Genomic DNA, 8,056 nt, shown 5'->3' on the forward strand with positions numbered 1-8,056 from the left:
CTAAACATTTAATATTTAAAGTTAAGAATTAACACTTAGTGACTCAAAGTTAATTATTAGACTTTATTAACTAACATTTAATAACTAATATTTAGTTCTTAATACTTAAGGATTAATACTTACTAATTTATAACCTTTTAATTGATATTTTATAAGTAATACTTAATAATTAATAGTTAAAAAGTAATTAGATAATAACTAATATATAACAACTATTATATAATTTATAAAAGCTAGAACTGTGACTAAAACTTAATAATTACTCTTTGATAGTTTATAACTAATAACTGAAAACTAAAAGCTAGAAATTAATGTTTAGTAGGTAATACTGATTAGTTATTAACTTATCAATTAAATATAACGTTATTTCAACATAAAATATAACATAAATTCTTCTTTACTAGGGAGCGCCGTTTCTCGCCTGCTGCTAAATCTTTTTAGAAGAAAGAAAAAGAATATTTTGTTTTAATTATTAAAAACTAAATTAAGTTGATTTAAAAATGATATTATTAATATTAAATAATTAAAATAATAGCTTTATACTTTTAAAAAAATAATTATATTAAAGGTTTATTTTATAATATAAGTTATATTATTGGTACTATAGTTTTATATTATTATATTTCAAGTCGTTTAATATAAAGGTTTATATATTCAAAAGTATATATTTGGTTTACATATATGTATAATATATTATTCAAGTTAGTTAACTAATGATAGTATTATTACCTTTTTATTTATAAGATGTATCATAAGTTATTATACTATTTATAATATGCGTATTAAATATATACTTAGAGTTATATAATAATGAAATAATACTATTATTATAAAGTTCAAAATGTTATAAAATTCAGGTTAAATCTATATAAACATGAAATTATATGATATTTTGTATTAATATATATTATATTAATAACTTATTAATATTACTTATTAAATATTAATCTTTATCTGTTAGTTTTTAGTTATTAGTTTTTACTATTGAAGAGTAATTGTTAAGTTTTAATTATTATTCTAGCTTTTATAAGTTATATAATAGTTATCATATATTACTTTTTAAACTATTGATTTTCAATTATTAAGTACTAGCTATTAGTATTAATTATTAACTTTCAATAATTAAGTATTAATTATTATGCTATAGCTTTACTTATTAACTATAAGTTATTAAATATTAAGTATTAAACATTACTTATTAAATACTTATCATAAGTTATAAGCTATTAATTATTAATTATTAATTATTAAGTATTAAGTATTAAGTATTGAATATAAGCTATTAAATATCAGCTTTTAGTTATTAAATTCTGGTTATTAAGTATTAGTTAAGAACGTTTAATAATTAACTTTTTTTTTTCAGGTATTAAGTATTAACTTAAGAATGTTAAATATTAAATGTTAGTCTTAATTATTAGTTATTAATTGCTAAGTATTTAGTTTAATAATTTAATACTAACTATGTAGTTTTAATTATTAACTAACTTACTAACTACTAGTTATTTAGTATTGAAGTTTAATTCTTAATTACGACTTCTTACGTTTTAATTATTAACTACAAGCGTTTTCTTTTAAAGGATTAATCATTAGCTTTTTATTAATAACGTTTAATTCCTACTTATAAAGTTTTGATTATTAATTACTAACTATTAGTTATCAATAATTAGTTACTATGTTTTAATTATTAAGTACTAGTTACTAGTCATAAATTATTGGTTTTTTAGTATTAAGTATTAGTTATTAACTTATAATTATGAACTATTTATTACAAAGTTTAAACTTTTAGTCAATAGTTTTTAGTTTACTAGTTATTAGCTAACTATTAAGTATTAATTATTAGTTACTAAGTATTACTAATTATTTATTAGTCATTCTGATCAGCTATTAAGTATTAGCTATAAACTATTAGTTACTAGCTATTAGTCATTAACCTTTAACTTTTAATTATTAGCTATTAATTATTGGTTATTATCTCTTAATTTCTAGTTTTTAACTTTTAAGTATCTAATAGCTTTTTAGTTAATAACCTCACTATTGTTTATTCTTTATAAAGCTTATAAGTATATATTATAAAGATATTACTATAGACCTTACTAAGCTTATTTCTTCTACTAATAAAAATAAAAACTATAAAGCTTTAAGCTATATATAGTTATTCTATAATATTAATTCCCTTAAGGTTATAATGTAGCTTAGAAGTACTCAAAAGCCCTATATAAACCTATAGGTTTTATAAATAAGTTTTTAACCTATAAAGAGTTTTTTAATACTTCCTTAAATAACTTTAATTCTATAGAGGACTATTTAAATAAAATAAAAAAACTTGTTAGATAACTTGTTTTATAATTAGCTAAGACTACTAAATTAAGTAAGTATACTTTATATACTTAATACTTTAAATAAGATTTATAAAGCTTTTCTAACCTCTAAGAAAATAATAAAAATCAAAATAAAATAAATAAAGAACCCCTAGAAAAAATAAAAAGATTTATACTCTAAATATAATTGAAAACAAATTATACTGAAAAAACTACGCTTTTCTATATCCTAAAAAAGCACTTAGCTAGTAGAAAAAACTCTCTACTAATACTACTAATACTAAAGATAAAGAAAAAGAAGTAGTTAATATAACTACTATAGATAATATTACCCCCTATATATCTATTAATAATCCTAAAAATCCTATGAATTCAATAGATTTATTTTCTAATAAGGAAGAAAAAGATATTCTCTTTAAGAATATAAGCTACACTACTCCTAATAATATAAATAATACCAATAATCCTTCCTTAAGTCACTTAATTCACTAGTCTATTATCAAAGGAAAAAGAAAAGTAAGAAGTTATAATTATAGAAATAAAAATATAATTAATTTTTATATTAATATTCCAGCTACTATTTATATAGTTAATAACTATAACCTTATAAAAAAATCCTATAAAACTAAATAACAGAACAAAATAGAGAGAAGTAACTCTTACTTCTATAAAAAAATGGTGATATCAAAAGAGGTGATTTAATAGTATATTCTAATAATAATAATATAATATAAAAAACATTTATTACATACTCAAATCAAGTATTAATCTACTTAGTTGATTTAAGTTAGATCTCTTAAATATTACTTATATTATATAGAAATATCCTATTTTATATAATATTAATAAAGATTATATTATTACTATAGGGGCGAAAAACATTAAGTTATTTTTCTTCTGGTTTCCTAATAATCATAATAATAACAGCTTCTAACTATGATATAAACGTCTTATGGATATATACTTATAAACTCCTTTAAAAAATAAAAGATAATACTATTGTAAATATAAATATGAATAAAAATAATATAAATAATAATAAATTATAGCTTGATAAAGCTTACTTGTAAAGTAAATCTATAATAAAAGCTAGTAAAAAAAGGTTTATAATAAAAATCTAAATCATCTAGATTATATAGCTTTAGACCTATATAGGTTTATGACTCCTATTATATACAATGAATATAACTATTTTATTATCTTTGAGATAAATATTGCTATTTTATATAAAGAAAATTATTAAAACATAAAGCTAAAAAAAATTCTTAATACTTTTCTCAAGTTTTAAGCTAAAGTTAATAATAATAATAAAATATATATCTACTACTAGAGGTAGAGAATTTAATAATAAATATGTTAGCAGTCTGGTCAACCTATATAAGTAGGTATCGCAGTTCATTCTATACTTTTTTTCACTTAATAATAAACATATTAAACCAATATATATAAGTAGTGATATTATCTATATTATAAAACTTCCTTATAAATATAAGCTTAATAAACTAATAGAGTATATTATATACCCTATAGTTAATAAAATAAGAACCTTATTATATAACTCAGGTTTACTATACTAGTTATAAGGTGAAGCTTTTTACACCACTCTTTATATATATAATAAGACTCCTTATAGCTCTATTGAGTATGAAACGCTTTATAAATAAAGAATAAGATAAAACCTAATATTAATAATATAAAAGTATATGGTAGTTTGTACTATAAGAATAAAGATCTTAGATTTAAAAAACTAAATATATAAGTATACCAAGGTTATATAGTTAATTATAGATCTAATAGGTATCAAATCTAAGATATATAACTAAAAAGCTTTATAGTCTTAAAATATTAGAATCCTAGAGAACACCTTTATTCCTTATTATGAAAAGCTTCCTCTAAGTAGAAATACCTGCTTTAAGAATACTAATAGTAGTGTTATGCTTAATAATAACAGATATAATACTACCTATAATAATCTACTAAGAGATATTTCTAGTTAATCTATCTCTTATAGTAATAATCTTACTTTAAGTAGAGATATTCCTATAACTGATAACGCTCTTAAGAATCTAAATAATAAGACTAATATTAACAAAAATAATAATAACAACATTAATACTAGTAATAATCATATAGATATTTATATAAGTAGTTCATATAATAATATTATTAAAGCTATTAGTATTAATAATAGAGAAATAAATAAAGGGAAATCTAAGTTATTAGTAAAGATCCCCTCTCGATTAGAAGAAGCTAAAAAAACTACTTATCAGTTAATAATATAGCTAATAATACTAAAAATATATTATTATATGCTATTTCGGACTACCCCACTCTTAGTGTTTATAAAATGAATAATAATACTTTAACTAATAATAATAGTATTATTAGAACTAATACTATAAATAAAGCTTCTTATATACTATTAGTTATTATTATAGACAAACCTTCTATTATAAAATAAGCCTTAAATTCTCTTTATAAAGATAATTAGATTTAAGTTATATAATTAGAAGTAACTTGAACAGAAAATATAGAAACTTAGAAAATTATATAAAAACTAAATGTTATTTATCTATTGAGTAGTAAATAAGTACATACTATAAAATTAAGAAACAAAATTAATAATATATATAAACATAAAGTAAGAAAGGTTACTTAACGTTTTAATTAATACTTAAGTATTAATTACTTAGAAACCTTTTCTACTACTTATAGATCTAAAAGCTATAGGTTTATAGTTATATTTACTATAACAAAAAGTTAAACCTTTCTATAGTATTTATACACACTAATATAGATATAGATGTATATATAATATTACTAATAGGTTTGTTTATATAACAAAACTATAACTAAATTAGAATTCAATCCTAATTATAGTTATAAGTCTAATAATAGTAGATATTACTATAAGCTTCTGAAAGCATTATATAAGTTAAAATAGAGCCTTAGACTATAGTATAACTACTTAAAAGCTATATTAATAAAATTAAGATTTATAATTCCACTTTATAATAAAGCAGTATTTATACTTAATAGAAATAACTATAAAGTTATAATTTATTATTATATATATATGATATGCTTTGAGTAGCTAACAATATTGCTACTAGTAATTATATATATAATAAACTAAAATAATATATAGAAATATAATTATTAGGGGAGCTTAATACTTTTTTAAGCTATAAGTTTAATATAAATAGACCTAATATAAATAGACCTAATAAGTCTTTATTTGTATATTAAATAAGCATAATAAACGTAATATAAATCTATCTATAACTCCTATAAGAGATAGTTTAAAACTATATATAAATAAATATACTGCTATTAAAAGAAAGATTCTATAATTTCAGCAGCAAATTAAAGCCTTTATATATCTAGCTCTTAAAATTAAATATAATATAGCTCTAGCAGTTATAATACTATTAAGATATATAGTAAACCCTTCTAAAGAGCATTTTGTAGCTCTAAATTATCTATAAAGTTATATGAATAATTATCCTAGTAAAGGAATATATTATAATTATAATTATAATATAATATAGGATTTGATAAGTTATTTAGACTCTAATTAGGCTAGAAATCTAGATAATAGAAAATCTACATCAGCTTATATATTTTGCTAGAGATTATATAATATAATATTTTATAATTCTATAAAATAAAAAACAGTAGCTTTATCTACTTATTAAGCTAAATATATAGCTTTAACTGAGGTAGTGAAAAAAGCTCTATATCTATATAGTAGCTATAATTTTAACTTAACTAATTTAGGTTTAATGCTATTAATAAGCCTAAGATTTTTATAGATAATTTAGCAGCTGAAAAGCTAGTTAAAAATCCCAAATTTCACAAGAAATCTAAGCATATTGATATAAATTTTATTTTGCTAGAAAATCTTTATTAAATAAAGATATAACATTATCTTATATAGATATTAAGTCTAATATTATAGATTTATTAACTAAGCCTTTAGGCAAAGTTACATATAATAATACAGTTAATAATAATAATAATAATAATAATAATAATAATAATAATAATAATAATAATAATAATAATAATAATAATAATAATAATAATAAGAATAATAATAAGAATAATAATAATAATAATAATAAGAATAATAATAATAATAATAAGAATAATAATAATAATAATAATAATAATAATAATAATAACCGCATTAAGTAACTAACTTCCTAGTTTCCTCTTATATTTTGACCTACATAGTTCTTTTATAGAGAGATTTTTAACTAGTTATAAATATATTATATTTATTATAGGAATACTTTTCTTATTTTTCCCATAGGGTTTTTATGTTTTTGATACCTATAACGTATGTATATATTAAGTAAGTAAGCTATATACTATAAATTAGTTGTATATACCTTAAGGGGGGATATTAACATATAATATTCTTTTATAATAATAATAATAATATGAGAATAATAACAATAACGCTTAACTCACTTTAATATTCTATATAAAATAAACTAATGAAGTTTAAAGTATAACACCACATATAAAAATACTTTATTTATTATAACCTATAACTATAATATTGATTATGTAATATATATAGTTACGTAAGCACTGTATGTAACTAGCAGTTTAGTAGGTTACGTTTTAGGTTGTCTTTCTCCTTATTTTTCCCTACTAGAAGATATAACTTACTAACTATAATAATAAGAGTTATTATAATATATTACTTCCCTTACTATTATCTATACAATTAAATGCCTATAAGTGCTCAAAATTATCACCTTTTATCATAGCATAAGCCCATCTATAAACCTATACTACATAGGCGCATATACTACGCCCCTAAATACGCTTATACCTGCAAAGGGTTGGTAGGAGCAATGTTGCAACTCGTACTTCCTTTCTCAAATGAGAATCCTCAGATGAGGAAGGAAGGTTTCTTATTCATCTCAGCTACATCTACATGCCCTTTTATCTTCGACCCTGATATCCTATCCCTTGATATCCTATCCCTTGATGTCTTACTCAGTGCCGAACATAGCCGAGAGCATCCCATGTGACAGGCCTAGCCTGTTACATCACTCTTCCCCTTTCTCAGCCGCTAGAACCATCGTCAGAGTCAGCCTGTTACAATACCTATGCTAATAGTTATTACTAAATTTATTTAAGTGATATGTATTATACATATAGAATAAATAAACACTTTTAGATATGTAAATCTTTATCTTAAATTACTTATAATAATGTAATAATATGAAACTATAGTATTAACAACATAACTTATGTTATAAGATGAACCTTTAATATAACCATCACTTTAAAAGTTAAAAGCTATTATTTCTATTACTTATTAGCAGTAATATAATATATTAATTAACTTAAATAATTTTTAATATAATAGTTAAAATAGTGTTTAATCTTTATTAATACTTCTAATTAATATAAATAAATTAACTTAATTTAATTCTTAACAATTAAAAGAAAACATTCTTTTTCTTTCTTCTAAAAGGATTTAGCAGCAGGCGAGGAACGCCGCTCCCTAGTTTTTAGTAGTACTTCTTATTCAGATAATAATCTTCTTACTACTTTAAATAGTAATATATAGCTATATATTAATTTTATAATAGTAAAATATAGTTAAACTTAAATATAGTGAGTTTTTTTAAACTTATATAGCTTAGTTATTAAAGAAAGACTTTTTATTAATTACTAAGCTATTATAGTGTTATACTATAAGTACAGCTTAT

Source organism: Colletotrichum fructicola (genome assembly GCF_000319635.2).
Source record: "Colletotrichum fructicola Nara gc5 chromosome Unknown KSG_Nara_v1_contig11, whole genome shotgun sequence".
Classification (NCBI taxonomy): domain Eukaryota; kingdom Fungi; phylum Ascomycota; class Sordariomycetes; order Glomerellales; family Glomerellaceae; genus Colletotrichum; species Colletotrichum fructicola.